A 16,461-nucleotide genomic window follows, 5' to 3' on the forward strand; every position below is an offset into this window, starting at 1 on the left:
AGCCCTAAGCCAGCACTCTGTTATCACAGTGGCCAACCATATACTTATGGGAAAGTCAGAAGCAGAGCATGGGTGCAATAGCACTGTTTCATTCATGCTCCCCAGTAATTCAAAGACACACTGCCTTTAATATATGACAGTAAGTCTCATAAACCATAGTGGGCCTGATTCAACTAAGTAGTTGCACTAGTGGAAACCAGTGCAAGGACTCTCATTTCTCTCCCTGACCCCCATTGGCTTTGGGGGCAAGGATAGTTCCCCAAAAAAGTGTGAGGGGGGAAGAGAGATTGTTCCATCAGGCAAGCAGAAATGCTTGCACTCACAGAACGTTTGTGTCAGTGGAATACTGAGTTCCAGTGGGACTATGAAAACCTACATAGGATGCCCAACAACTGTGACTTTATAAAATGTTATTTGTAGGTTATTAAACCCATACATCGATTGACTGTGAAGAGACCAAAACACAGAGCAGTGCAGTGGTCACCAGACTTTTTTTAAACAACAACAACAAAAAAGTATTAGATGGTGCAACTCTACTGTCGTGAGGCATTTTCCCCTCTCATTTCCTGAGCAGGGAAGTTGAAAGCAGTTTAGCATAGATGTAAGACTAGGAATCAAGTGCAGTACTGATTGTTTGTCAGAACCAAGCCAGGGCAAGACAGCTCATGCTGCTCCACAGAAGACCACAGACAACTCCTTTTTGTGCTGCTGTGGCATTCAGGCCCTACAGACTGCCCATCCATGTTAGTGTGATTACTTTTTTACTTGAAGTAGGGTCGCCATCTTCCCCAAAGTGAAAATCAGGATAGAGTTGTTTTTGGTCAAAGTTGTTGCACTTTCTTTGGGAATATATATATATATATATATAGAGAGAGAGAGAGAGAGAGAGAGAGAGAGAGATATGTTTTGGGGCTTTTCTTAGATTTTTAAAAATTATATGTATGTACACACACACCAACTAACCCAGACATTTTTGCTGATTCATATTGTCTTGTCTTGTATTAGAATATACTGTAATTTAATATAAATATGAAATACCTATTAGATCCATATTGGCATGTTGGCTTTAGCTCCAGCTTGGTCTTTCCCATGCATATTTCAGGTGAACCCCCTAATGTATTCCATCTTTATTCCCATACTGGTTCAGGCATCCCAAAATGACCATTTTCTTTTGTCTATTCCTTCAGTTGTGTGCACTGTTTGGGGGAGGAGGCAGAGAGGAGTCCATGGAATTTAAACAGAATAATTATCTCTTATAAAATATGATTTGGCTTCTGCATATTGTCATAGAAATTTCACAAGTTAAACAATATTTATTTTATGCATCATCCCAACTCCATTAAAATATTTCATTTATAATCTTATAGTACTGTTGCAGGGCTGCTGTGGGTCAATATACATAAATAAACAGGTAATTAGAAAGGAAAGGAAGGAAACAACCATTTTTATTAGACACTGCTAATATCCTTTTCTCTCAAGATGTCATTTTCCATAAAACCAAATTAGCTTAAAACTAAGCAATAAGGAGAATTTACTGGCCTTTTATGGCCATCAGTTATATGGAAAAGCCTAGTTTTCCCAACAGAGTCAGTCAGAAAGATGGTGCTTTCAGTGGAACAAATATAAAACTCTGTGAATAGGCAGTCATAAGATAAAACGACTGGAAAAGATGTTTACTAATGGGGTGGGGGAGAGAAAATATTATAAAGCAGAGAGAGGTGAAATGACAACAATACTGTGGTAAACAACCTAAACACCACAAAATTGTCCCGTATAAACAAATTAAGAAGCCCCCACATGACGTAAACAGCTTCACCAATAGCACTCCACATCTCAAGCCTGCAAATAATTCTGGAAATTCTTTCAGGAGTCCAGGTTGCGATTGCCCAGCTGTTGACCCAAGGTAGCTATCCAGACTGACTCATTAATTTGTAAGATGCTGACAATGCTTCCTGAACAGGGCAGGAGAAACAGCCTTAAGGAAAGCAGAGCAAGATGTGCCCAAGGAAGCTTGTGAACTGATATACAGTATGAGTAATGAGACATAACCAGAAAGTTCAGAACTAAGAGGTTGTATGGAGGAAGAGGGGAAGAGACTTAATAGAGCATTTCTAGCCAATGAAAAATCTAGACTGAAATCCAGTCAAGGTCTGGCTGTTCTTATTCATATGATGATGAGTGAGTAAGGGTGTCTCTTAAAGTGTGCTATGTCCTTTCGGGACCCAATGTGTTCAACTGTTATAAAGCATATAGCTATGTCCTGAAAAGCTACACAGTTATGCTCTTTTAAACACAATGCCTAATATTTTCCAGTCTTAGAAAATGATACACTAGTCTGCTTGCAAAATAAACCTTTTTTTAAAAAAAGTTGACTGTTTATTTCAGGCTCGTTAAAATTATTCACAACACTCAAAGCACTGGGAATTCAAATTAGTGCCTCAGTCATTTTGGGCAGACATTTTGGAATCAATGGGGCATGACCCACTTTTAAGTCCTATTCATTGAAATGAGAAGGTTAAGGATGTACTTAACCCTCTCCCACAAAAATAAATGGGAATGTAGAATGTGTTTCGCTTTGATGGGATCTCACAGCCCACATGGTGCTGTGCACATTGTTTTGATAATTGCAAAAGGGACAGCCTGTGGCATTACTATGCAATGTGCAAATTTATACAACATAAATAAAGTGATCATAGCAACAATAATTAGTGGAAACATAATCTTTTTAGATATGTGAATCTAATTCCCATAATGAAAGAGAAATCCCTGGCCTCAAATTCTCAATTAAGCCCTAAGCAAATACAATCAGATGCTGATAAATTCTAGATGAGCAATTTCACACTGGAGCCTGTTTTCTTGAAACATAGCAACTCTGAGGTCAGCTCTGGAAGATGGAAATGGTCTCCCACTGGTTTCTGAACACAGTTGTACCTCAGAAGTTGAACGGAATCCATTCCGGAAGTCCGTTTGACTTCCAGAATGTTCAGAAAACAAGACACGGTTTATAATAGGTTGCAGGAAGCTCATGCAGCCAATCAGAAGCCGCGAAAGCCACATCGGACGTTTGGGTTCCAAAGAACACTCACTTCTGGGTTTGTGGCATTCGGGAGCCAAAACGTTCGACTCGTAAGGCAGTCAGGATCTAAGGTACAACTGTACTACCATGTTCAATGTCCAAATTGCCCACCACTGCAAACCTCTCAGCAACAGAGTAACATGTTGCAAGCAATCTACTTTTTATGTTCTGAACTGCCCTGAGGTCTGTGGATGAAGGGTAGTATATAATAATAATAATAATACTCCTGTGAGCAGTCCGGATGATGCATTTTGGACTAGTTGAAGTTTCTGGACCAGATACAATGGCCAGCCCCACATAATCTTGAGCATGTAGACAATCCCTAGATATGTATATTTTTCTAAATGTACACAAGAGATTCCAATAACTGCACTCAGTGCTTTTTCTGAGGGGACACAGGGGTACGCATACCCCTAAACATTTTGTGAATCTAAGTTTGGCCTCATTGAAGGGTAATGTTTCAATATGAGTAGGAAAATGAGAGTATCCCTAAACATTTTTTTAAAGAAAAAAAAGCACTGACTATACTTACTCTCAGTTTGTTGAATTGCATAGCTTTATTTTCTCATAGGAAAGATAAAACACCTTCAATTTGATCTTTAGCAACTGGATAGTAAAGGTTTTCCTTGCAAGAACTGCGAGCAACTCTACAACTCAGTCATTACAAATTCAATATATTGATTGCAACGACTGGGAATAGATGCATGGAAATTATGTCGGAGTAGTCATTTCCCCTCACTTTCTTCATAATATTCCTACCAGCTATGCTCCTAACAACTTAGCCACTGCTGTGATTTTCATCTAATAATGATTGGAAACAATTTTAGACTTTAAGGCGATTTTCATTAAAGTTCTACTATATCAGAGTTCATTGAATCAGTACAAACGAGCCAGACTATAATAACATGCTTTGGAGTCATTTATGGATTTTATAAGCTATTGAGAGTTATGATAAAAAGGGCATATAACCCTTTTCAAATGGGACAAAATGTCAGGTTTTGATGTATTAGCAAGTGTCACTAGTTTTGGAAAATTAACCAGTTTGTCTGGATCCACCCTACTGTTCTTTAAATTTAGGATTTTCCTAGTGTCCCCTTTGTTGAATGAACATACTTTAGAGCTGTTATTAAGCCTTTGACCTTAATTGAGACAAAGCCCAACTCAGGTCCCAATTGATTCAATCGAGGCATGAGCAGAACTAGTTTTCGTCAGATTCAGGTCTTTAGATGCAAATGACCCTAACCATGTTAGCTTGCAAAGATTTCCATTGCTTTCAGTAGAGCTTACTGTGAAATAAGTATGCATACTATTGCAAATTTCAGCCCAGTTCTGTGCTCAATAGGGCTTAACTGCAGTTAAGCAATGCAATTCTATGCATGCTTACTGAGAAACAATTCTCACTTTCTTCTAAATAAGTGAGTATGTGACTGCAGTCCTGGGAATGATAAAAGCAGAGGAATGTATGTATATAGTTTAGCCACACCCACAGAGTGGGTGCGGCTAGATTTCTGTGAGATCATGCTGTGCCATGTATTTCCTATGTATAGTATTTTATTGTTCTACAATTTGTATTCCGCAGAATACAATATAACACACAATAATAAATAACAAAAATGCAATGTAAGCAATAAAAATACAATTTAAAAAATCAAAATGAACAATTTAATGTGCAATATGACAGCAGTCACGAAATTAAAAGACGCCTGCTCCTTGGGAGAAAGGCGATGGCAAACCTAGACAACATCTTAAAAAGCAGAGACATCACCTTGCCAACAAAGGTCCGTATAGTAAAAGCCATCGTTTTCCCAGTAGTGATGTATGGAAGTGAGAGCTGGACCATAAAGAAGGCTGATCGCCGAAGAATTGATGCTTTTGAATTATGGTGCTGGAGGAGACTCTTGAGAGTCCCATGGACTGCAAGAAGATCAAACCTCTCCATTCTGAAGGAAATCAGCCCTGAGTGCTCACTGGAAGGACAGATCCTGAAGCTGAGGCTCCAATACTTTGGCCACCTCATGAGAAGAGAAGAATCCCTGGAAAAGACCCTGATGTTGGGAAAGATGGAGGGCACAAGGAGAAGGGGATGACAGAGAATGAGATGGTTGGATGGTGTTCTTGAAGCTACCAGCATGAGTTTGATCAAACTGCGGGAGGCAGTGGAGGACAGAAGTGCCTGGCGTGCTCTGGTCCATGGGGTCACGAAGAGTCGGACACGACTAAACGACTAAACAACAACAATGAACCATTGCTCCCGCTATTTTTCCTGAACACACCGTGGACCATATGAATCAAGCTCACAGACCACTTGATAATAATACTAATAATCTTAACATTTATACCCCGCCCATCTGGCTGGGTTTCCTAACATTTCCTTTCCTTGATAGGGTCTCCTAACCTTCCACCCCACCAGCCTCCATGGACACAAGCCAGCACTGCTGAAGTGGAAACTTGACATGGTGTCAGCCATGTTTGTCTAAACATTGGCTCTAGTTCTACCTACCATGAGCCTCCTTGCCTCCCTGCCTTCCCTGCCACCAGTTCCAATGGATACTAGTCTCCACTATTTCCTAGGGTTCTTTGGGGGGAAGCCATGACTCTTAAAAGTGACAAGGTACTCTTTTAAATATTTTGGGCAGATGGGCCCTTATACAAAAGTCAAGGAACAGAAGTGGAGATGAAGCCTAAATCCTTTGATTTGTGGATTTGCTATGTATCTTCAGAACAACTAGGAATAGCATGGCTTCATCCAGAGACCCAATAGTCCCATGGATAACATCTTAAATCCATCTTAAATCCCATCTTAAAACAATTCTTTACCTGAGAGTTTGAATGGAGAGAGGAGAGATGAAATGGCCCCACTTGAAGCTCCCTTTAGAACATTGCCATAAGAATGCGTTATTGTGCAATTTAAAATCCTAGTTCAGCTTCTGAGTTATAGGGCTACCCTGCCTGTGCTGCTAAAACATCCTTGTATTTTGCTGGGTAAACAAAAAGCACAACAAGCAATTTATGGCACAATTACCAAGGGATAAGATCGGGATTGAAGGGGAAAGTAATTAAAACAAACCAGAAGAAGTATATTCTAATGATAAAATACTGTATTGTCTTTGCCAAAAATGGACTAAAATGTGCTGTAGGTATTAAATAGTGTGTGTACAGTATAGATGACCACACGTGAACAAACAAATGTTGGGTAGACGAAGAAATGTATACAGGCTTAAGTTTCTGTATGTGTGTGGTTAAAATTAGGGGTGACCCAGGATTGTGATGCATTGGAGAAGCTTGGGGTATATAACACTATACCCAGTTTCTGGGAAGGAATCTCCACTGACCTCAGTGCTATCTCTCTTTTGTGTAGATGTGTATAGGGTGTGTTGATACACTCCTAAGTTTGTGGCGTGCTTAAAACCAGCAAGCGGTGGTTAATGAAATGGAGCTCAGAATTTCTTTATATATGTGGGACTCCAGTGTACAAAGGGAACTTTTGTATTTACAAGGCACTCCCTGTTCCTCAGGGCTGACAGCTCCTCCCCATACAGCGTGGAAAAAAGCAGGCTGCTTTATTTTGAACAACAGGTGAAGACAGAACTTAGCATGTGAATGATGCAGCAAGACCTCTTTTTATAAAGGTGTTGGCCCTAGCAGGGAGGGGACCCTTCAGACAGAAAAATGATTGGGTCTGGCTGGCCACACATTAATCTCAGTGCATTCACAGAAAAGTCCCCAGTAATTGAGAAGAATAAGGAAAACTGCTGTCACTGTTATGACTGCCAGAGTTTCTGTAGAGTTCTAGTTCAAGGATTTACCAGCCAGGATCTTCTCAATCAATAGAATTTAATGCACTCAACTAAACAACTCTTCAGTAATCACCGTATTAAATGCAATGTACTAACGTCTATCAAGTGAAATAATTGTAATAGACTAGTAATACTAGTGAAGTCTGTTTGAAAGCTGCATGTGCTATCAGTAGCTGTAGGGTTGCTTTCATCTGTGCTAGAAAAATACAGCATGTTGGTGCAGTTAAGCTCTTCCGGTGGGGTATGGAACATTCTTATTTATTATTTAGCCCATTTGCATCCCAACCTCCTTCAAAGCTGCTCAGGACAAAATACACGGAGCTGTCTTATTTTATGAAATGATTCTGTGAAGAAGATGAAGCATGTGATAATGAACAGGCATTGTGGAGGAGGCTCAGAACATAGGAATAGCCCTTTTGGGCAAGGCCAAAGACCCATCTCGTTCAGCAGGCCTGTTTTCACAGTTGCAAATCAAGACGCCAATGTGGACGTGTCCTCACTTGTGACTCGCAGTTAAGTGGCATTCAAAGGCATTATGGATGTTTTTAATGTTTCAATGGAATTGTTGTATTGTGCCTTTTAATTATGTGCAGAATTTATAAGTGATTTTATACTTGTAAACTGCTTAGGGGCCATTTTCACATGTGGGCAGTACATATACTAAAATTATTGTTGTGGTTGTTAATTATAATAATGCCTCTGCCAGTAGAGGCAGAAGATAGCCATCATGGCTGTTGTTGTTGTTTAGTCGTTTAGTCGTGTCCGACTCTTTGTGACCCCATGGACCAGAGCACACCAGGCACTTCTATCTTCCACTGCCTCCCGCAGTTTGGTCAAACTCATGTTAGTAGCTATGAGAACACTGTCCAACCATCTCGTCCTCTGTCATCCCCTTCTCCTTTTTCTCCTCTGTTTTCTCCTTCTCCTCTGTCATCTTTCCCAACATCAGGGTCTTTTCCAGGGAGTCTTCTCTTCTCACGAGGTGGCCAAAGTATTGGAGCCTCAGCTTCAGGATCTGTCCTTCCAGTGGGCACTTAGGGCTGATTTCCTTAAGAATGGATAGGTTTGATCTTCTTGCAGTCCATGGGACTCTCAAGAGTCTCCTCCAGCACCATAATTCAAAAGCATCAATTCTTCGGCAATCAGCCTTTTTTATGGTCCAGCTCTCACTTCCATACATCACTACTGGGGGAACCATAGCTTAACTATACGGACCTTTGTTGGCAAGGTGGTGTCTCTGCTTTTTAAGATGCTGTCTAGGTTTGTCATTGCTTTTCTCCCAAGAAGCAGGCGTCTTTTAATTTCGTGACTGCTGTCACCATCTGCAGTGATCATGGAGCCCAAGAAAGTAAAATCTCTCACTGCCTCCATTTCTTGTTTCTAGCCTCATCCTTACAGTTTAACTGCACCTTGTGTGACGAAGTACTTTCATTTATCTCTGCTGAATTTTCTTTCCTTTATCTTTCTTGTATGTCATTGAGTTCAAGTAGTACTGCAACAGCAGCTTCCACATCTGATCAATGTCTATTTGTTTCAACATCTGAGAGGCTGTGCGTTGTGCATATGGATGCCAAGCGTTTGAGTATGACTAAGGCCATGCAGCAAGCTCCACAGCTGAGGGATGGGGTTCGGGTTGATCGCCAGGCCTCAAAGTGTACTCTGAAATATCATAATGGCTCTCCTGGGGCCTATATGACCTGTATGGATCTTCAAAGGGGGGAAAAAACACCTTCACATTTTAGGTTCTTAAAATGTTCCTAAAATTAGAAGGTCCACCTCAAGACCCACAGTATCAGTTCCAAAGCCTGATATAGAAAATAAGTCCTTGCTCTTTATTGCTCACTCTTTGTGAAGACCTGCAGAGCCAGAATAATAATAATAATAATAATAATAATAATAATAATAATAATAATAATAATAGACCTACATAAATGGAAGAGGATGGTTATGGATTCTGAAATTTGCTCTGCTTACCAGAATCCATATACTTAGCAGCTCTTGAGGAGCTCTATCAAATCAGGGGGGTGGGAGAAATTAAAAATTAGCCAAATGACTCATGGCTAAGGAAATAATCCTAGTTTTAAACTAATGAGAAAGCTAATTGAAGCCATTTGTCTCCGTAGCAGGTTTATTAGTGTAGTGCTGTTTTTATTTATGTCATCATATCTACATGTACACATTTATGGAAAGTTCTGATGTTTGCTTGTATTATGCAGACAAGTACAGTAAACCATAAAAGATTTCTAAATTGCTCGGATGGCTAAGTAAATTTAAAATTAGGCTCTTCAACTCTCCTAAGATCCCAATAATTCCATTTCCTGAGACAGAATAATCTACCCTAAATTCCCTATTGAGTAAGTAAATGGCTCTCTTTTCTCAGCTCCTTCATAAATGTAAATATGAAGATATAAGGTGTTACCCATGTGGTGTAGTGGTTAGAGTGTTGGACACATGAGACCAGGGTTCAAATCCCCACTTGACCATGAAGCTCACTGGGTGACCTTGGGCCAGTCACTGCCTCCCACCCTGACCTACCTCTCAGGATTCTTGTGGGATTAAAAGAGGAGGGGAAGCTATGTACATCACATTGAGCTCCTTGGAGAAACAGGTGGGATATAAATGTAGTAATTAAATAAATCTGTGAAGAACATCTAGCTCCTATATGCTGCTGATTCAGTTTGTGATGAAATCTTCGTGAAAATTCACCAACATTTTAGCATGGATTCATATATATATATATATAGAGAGAGAGAGAGAGAGTGCCAGTTTGCATATAATGTGTATACATTATACATATATACATATGTATACATATATGTATATATATACATATATTTGCAAAACAATCTCCCCTAATAGAATGTATGCTATTTACAGCAATATATGGATTTATATGCACACATTACCCTTGTACACATTTCTTGGCAGCAGAACTGCGCTGCCAAATTAGGAGAAGTGTGGATTTCAAAGGGCATCTGTGTGTTCAGTTTGTGCATTGTTTTGGAAAGTGCAAATTAGAGAGGCTCGCCTTTAGATGTGAACAGAGACACAGGTGTTAGGAACATGCTTGCTCACAGCCACTAATGCCAGAGGCTATATAACAAGAACATTTGACTAGTAGAATGATGCTCTTCCCTAAACACAGAGATTTTCTCCTTGGCTTGACTGTTTCCACCTGTCTTGCCCCATCCCTAAGGGCTGTATAAGGAAGCTGCTACCAAAAGGAGCTGAGGTGACATTCTTGCCTTTGGGTTCAAGTTATAAAAGTTTTTTTTGGGGGGGGGGGAGGCATAATTAGGGTCTGATTCCATCAGCTTTGGGAGCAATGCTATGCAAAGAATGTTGGGCTGCCTTTATAGTCCTGACACAGCAGGGACACTGCAAGATATTGTAGTACTGATATTGGATATTGCTAACTGGTCTATTGTTGTGTTTCTGATATAAACTTTTGATACATTTTAATCCTGCCCCCTTTTGCAATTGTTGGAATGCCAATGGTCAATGTCAATGAAGCATTGCTAGTTCTCCCCACAGTTACAAGGTGAAAATGGCCTCTACTAAAAATCAGACATTTACTTCCACCGGTCCCCCTGATATGGAATACTCTTCTAGCAGGGATTTTGCAGGCAACCTCGCCTTTTACTTTCCAGGGTCTCTGGAAGATGACTGTGTGCCAGTTGCTTAAAATGTTATGTAGTTGTTTAAAATGTTTCTGATTTGGCCAGTCACATTAATGATCATTTTAATGGTGTGTTGCGCTTTTATTGTACAGTGGTACCTCAGGTTACAGACGCTTCAGATTACAGACTTCATTAACCCAGAAATAGTACCTCAGGTTAAGAACTTTGCTTCAGGATGAGAACAGAAATCGCGCGGCAGCAGCTGGAGGCCCCATTAGCTAAAGTGGTGCTTCAGGTTAAGAAGAGTTTCAGGTTAAGAAAGGACATCCGGAACAAATTAAGTTCTTAACCCAAGGTACCACTGTATATATATTATTGTGTACCGCCCAATATTTTAGGAGATTTTTGTTGTTGTTGTTTAGTTGTATAGTCGTGTTCGACTCTTCATGACCCCATGGACCAGAGCACGCACTATATAAATATTTTAATGAATAAATAAATGTAATTTATTTCTTGTGGTTTTTGGACTTTGTGTTTACGGACCACTTGAAGCACAATATTTTTCTGGAAAATGTTGTACATACATCTACTGACTATGACTATGATAGGGGTGTGCATGCTTTATAAGAATTCACATCAGCCATATTATACCTACCTTTCCAAAATATTAATGAAAACAAAGCTCTGTAAGCAATGTTAGAGGTAGCCTGAAGGGATCTTATGTGGGATTAACACCTAGTCAATAATTACAAGGCAAAGAGTTGTCATTATAGAATATGAGTAGGTAGCCGTGTTGGTCTGCCATAGTCGAAACAAAATATTTTTCTTCTTCTTCCAGTAGCACCTTAGAGACCAATGAAGTTTGTTATTGGTATGAGCTTTCGTGTTTATGAATGGTATCTGAAGAAGTGTGCCAGGAGGCACATCCAGAGCACAGTGGCCAAAAAGGTTCTGGCCTTGGGCAGGACAATGATCCCTCACCGGGCATTACCTTCCATGATGCATCCCTTTACAGGCTTGATGGGGTTCATCTGTCTGTAATTGGGAATGATTTGTGGCTGACCTCCGTGTCAGTGGGGTTAAGGGACTGGTTACAGGTGTGAGTGGTTGGTGAATGGGACCAATGGGGTGCAGTCCTAACGGATCAAGGGACCTATATATACCCATGCACATGACCCAGAGCTTCCTCTTTCGGCGTGTGCATTTGGAACACCCACCCACCTCTCCTTATTTTTAGGGGGTTTGTGCTTGACCTTGCTATGCCGTCATGTGTCGTCTGTCATTGGGACAGGGGCATGGCAGGAATTTTCCCCACTTGGCTGATTGGCTGTTGCCATTTGGGTTTTGCCTGCCGCGTAGCAAATCGTCACAACTTGTAAGGTTGCAGATAGGCCCTGGTTCAGGCGATAGGTATGGGAGAACGCTCTCACCATCCCTATGTGGAGGGTATTCCATTAAAGGAATCCAGGGACTCAATGGTTTGGTCAACCCCTGAGAGGGGGTTGTGCCCGTGCCTAAGTCCAGGGGGACATCTGGGTGGTGAACATAGTCTGTTCCCGGCTTTCCGCCTATCCGGGTGTTCACCCTTGGCTGACCTATTCTAGTGCCCTGGGTCAGCGCTACCTGCAAGTGTGCAGGGAGCTAGTTGAACCAGAGCCTATGCAACCACTCACTTTCTGTAATCAATAAAGTTGTGGCCTAAATTCTGCCAAAAACCAAACTAAAATTTGAGTCAAGTGTGAATTTATTTAGGGGGGAGGTCTCTGGGTCTGAACACGCAAACGGTATTTCACATTTCTGGTAATAAAAGAGGGAGTGTGAGTCTTTTGAGAACAGAGGTGTTTTGTTAATCAAGGTGATTTAAAATGTATTTAGCAGCACTAACTACTGTCAGTATAGGTAATGACCCAGATAAGACACCATTCAGAATTACAGGCGCTAACTGGATTTTCCAATCGAAAGTAACAGTAAGTGAAGGCATTTGTGCTTTTAATAAGGCCGATCACATAAAGGCTTTGGAGGTGAAAGACACTAATCTAATTCACCGTGTTAAATTTGGTTACTGATATAGTCCTTCTGTAACACATGCATCTTTGAATGAGCAAGAGATCAGGAGAGAAATTGTAGGCAGGATTCAAATGTTCTGCATCTTGTAAAATGGAACAGAATATATGATCATTGCCCCAGACTTTATATAACTTGAGGGAAGTTGTTTAGGAACTTGTTCTGAGGGGAAATCCTACATGCAGAGTCAAGTCCTGTAAATTAAAGGCAAGGCCTTGTGATTGTCATGCCATCCCCAGCCCAGTGGCAGAGTTTTTGTTCATACAGATTGAGTGATAGTAGAAGAAAAACTTGATTATCAGAATTACATGATTAATATGTTTCATGTCTATTCATTCATGAGCTGCTGACTAGCTTCTTTTCTATGGGAGTTGTCATGTTACTTGCAGGCCCTGCTCCAGTCTTCTGGAGACCCTGGCCAGGCTGAACGGATTTTGGAAACGGATCCATTTCCATTTCAATCTGAGTTCTGCAGCAGTGTCTCTGTTCTGCTTCAGTTTGACTTCCAACAAAGTATGTCAATTTCCACTCCCGGACTCTGAGAAACACCCAAGTATGCCTGGTGTTGGGCCTGCTTACATGTCATGTAACATGTGATTGAAAGTTGGACTAGACACCAGGAGAACTGGTTCAAATTTCCCCTTTGGCTATGAAGTTCATGTAGGTGATCATGAGCCAGTCAGTGTCTGCTTAAACTACCTCACAGGTTTATTGTGATGACAAAGGGGAATGCCATGCACATCTCCTTGAATTCCTGGGAGGAAGATATAAAGATGCAATAAATAAAATCTGACAAATTCAATTCCTTCTAAACTCCCTACACCTAGTTATCTTGCAGTTTCCTAGAATAACACCTTTTCCATCCAGTGGCCACAGATTTATTTCACCAACTTGTGCTTTTATCAGGCTCTCTGAACTTGAACTACCAGTTTACCTCAGTGTAATGCCTCACTCGGCAGAGAGGCAATAGTTCAGTGTCTACTTCCAACGAAATACAAAGGTGGCCACAAAGATTACACTTTGCCAGCTTAACTGTCATTTTGATTAGGAAAAATCTACCAATTAAAGCACCTGTATCTTTTCTTCTAGCAATTTTGAAACTTCAGATCTAAGATCCAAAGTGGCTGGGAGTGAGCAGTCCTTATTCACGATGCGACAGATAACAATCCCCCGACCATCTGGCAATCATTAACTTTTTCAAGAGTTCACAGATGTCATGAGGTTGATTCCAGTCCAGACTCAAACCCTCAGTGGGTTAGGGACTTCCCTTGAATGCAAAGACAGGCTCCGGTGGATTGACTGGATGAGACCAATAGTGAGTTCAATGGTCAAGAAGGCGGTTTCTGTATATGCTGTAGAGGGAGCAGTTGAGGCTTGTCAGCTTGGGAAGGTAGCCTATCTAGGAGAAGGCAAACTCTAGTCCTAAACCTCTGCTGCCTTGTGGGATAGCTTCAGGAGAAGAAAAGGTTAAGGAGTAAAGCCTGCACAAATCCAGAGTGGAGTCCTTAAGACACCTTGAATGGCAACTTGTATGCCTCCTTCTGGCAACCCCTGCAGCCAAGCTGGTTTCCGTTTGACCAGTACGGTGAGGCCGAGTGGAAGGTCTTGGCATCTGGTCAGCCCTAGGACTTCCGGACACACTGCCCAGGCTTGCGGCCCAGAGAGGTCACTTTGGTGCTGCTAAAGCAGCGGTTTGACTTCACCCCCCGAGGCACACTCCATTGTCTTTCAATGCAGATGGATGACAACTAAAGTCCAGACTGCCGTGTTTTGATTGATCTAAATCAATGGAACTTATACTAGCCATGACTAAGGTCCCATTGGTTTCAGTGGGTTTTCTCTAATGATGACAAAGGCTATCATCCTAACCCCAATGATAAAAAAGAGCCTGCTTGATCAGGCCAATGGCCATCAAGTCCAGCATCCTATTCTCAGAATGGCCAACCAGATGGGCCCATGGGAATGCTGTGATTCCCAGCATCAGGCATTCAGAGGCATATTGCCTCTGACAGTAGAAACAGAACATAGCTTCTGTTGAGTAGCAATGATATTGTTTGTTAAGTCTTCGCTTCTTCAGAGAATAGTGGGATCATTTTTCTCGGACAAACAAATGTATTTATCACATTTGTCTCCAAGGAGCACAATCAAGTTATATGTAGATGGATTATTTCCTTTTTATCCTCACAAGAACCCTGTGAGGTAGGATCAGCTGAGCAGTAATGACTAACCCAAAATTGCCCACAGAGCTTCATGAATGACTGAGGTTTTGGATCCAATTTTCCCTAGTCACAGTCCAACATTCAGCCCTACTATATGGCACTTGGCAGTCACATTCAATAGTATGGGCAGCTTGGTTATGTGACTATCACAGGATATCAGCCATAAGATGGAACATTCTGCCCTGTGTCTGCTGTCGTCATCCCTGGAGGCAAGCTTGCCAAGTAATAACAGATCTGCTTTTGTTGTATGGGTGATCACAGAAAAAAACAGTGAATTCTCCCATTAGCCCATAAAATAAACAGCCTGAACTTTGCACATCAATTTAAACAAATTCTGTTGTCCTCTAGAAAGCAAAGGCTGAAAAATCCCTCTCCCCTTGAGATTTGAAAAAGCTGCAGAACATACTGTAGTCAATGAGGCAAAAGAGGGCGGCTGGAAGCTAATGCCGCAGCAAATCTTGCAAGAGCTTATGCACTTTAAATGTGACAACTGAGATCATTTACACATACCTCGGAGTCTGGTGAGGTGAATGAGATTTTTACATGGAATTTATGGGTAGCTTTTGGGCGGGCTACATATCAGAGATACATTTGGCAGATTCAGTGTTGCCTCCACAACACAAAATTAGCTCATTTTACCATTATTTTATTATTTTCCTTGGGATAGTTATTCATGTAACTATTTTTTTTTGGTCAAATTTGCAGAGAAATCAAACAGCAGAAACAAAATCTGTCAGAGATGCACTGTGTTGGTGTCAATCCATCCCCAATTTAGGTGGCATTTTTGACAATATTTATGGTCCAGCTTGTTGTGGTTGCTTTTGGCTCCTGTTCTAGCATTAGGTGGAAGTGGACATGCTGTATTTCAGGTTATTTTGAATGAACACTTTAAGCATATTTTGATATGATTTTTATGGCTAGTTTATAGTTATTTTTAGTATGTAATTTTGTGTTTTATTTCTCTTCTGCAAATTACTTTGGAAATGCTTTTAGTTGTGTGAATCAATAAATTTGAGATAATTTTTGGTTGTTGGGCTCAAATAAATATGTGTTAAACTAACTTTTTCACCTCCAGACTAAGTATTTTGTGGGAGGGATTCAGTCACATACTAGAAATTTAAAGGCAAAAGTAAAGGGACCCCTGACCATTAGGTCCAGTCGTGGCTGACTCTGGGGTTGTGCCGCTTATCTCGCTTTATTGGCTGAGGGAGCCGGCGTACAGCTTCGGGTTCATGTGGCCAGCATGACTAAGCCGCTTCTTGCGAACCAGAGCAGTGCACGGAAACATCGTTTACCTTCCCGCCAAAGTGGTACCTATTTATCTACTTGCACTTTGACATGCTTTCGAACAGCTAGGTTGGCAGGAGCAGGGACCGAGCAATGGGAGCTCACCCCATTGCGGGGATTCGAACCACTGACCTTCTGATCAGCAAGTCCTAGGCTCTGTGGTTGAACCCACAGCGCCACCCGCGTCCCTACTAGAAATTTAGGTTTGCACAATTAAAGGTGATTAGAGTACTCTAGTGCAACAAATCCACTTTTTGTGTACATTCTCCTTCCATCTGTGGCATAGTTGAGGTAATAGTGTCTCTTGGCATCTTGACTTCCCTTTTTGCCTGTCACTCAGGAATGGTATTTGGCTTTCTGGGCAACGCTTCTGGGATTTCCTTATAAGAACTAGCTTT

General features: G+C 41.1%; 1 protein-coding gene across 1 annotated transcript in view; it reads right to left on the reverse strand.

The window, feature by feature from the left end:
• Nucleotides 1-8,746, reverse strand: part of FANCF (FA complementation group F) — a 315,286-nt gene extending 306,540 nt beyond the window's left edge. The window contains exon 1 of the mRNA XM_081166074.1: nucleotides 8,730-8,746. The gene's annotated coding sequence lies outside the window, so the exon portion shown is untranslated. The remainder of the gene's footprint in view (nucleotides 1-8,729) is intronic.
• Between the last annotated feature and the right edge of the window lie 7,715 nt (nucleotides 8,747-16,461).

Source organism: Podarcis bocagei (genome assembly GCF_964188305.1).
Source record: "Podarcis bocagei genome assembly, chromosome: 1".
NCBI classification, from domain to species: Eukaryota; Metazoa; Chordata; class Lepidosauria; order Squamata; family Lacertidae; genus Podarcis; species Podarcis bocagei.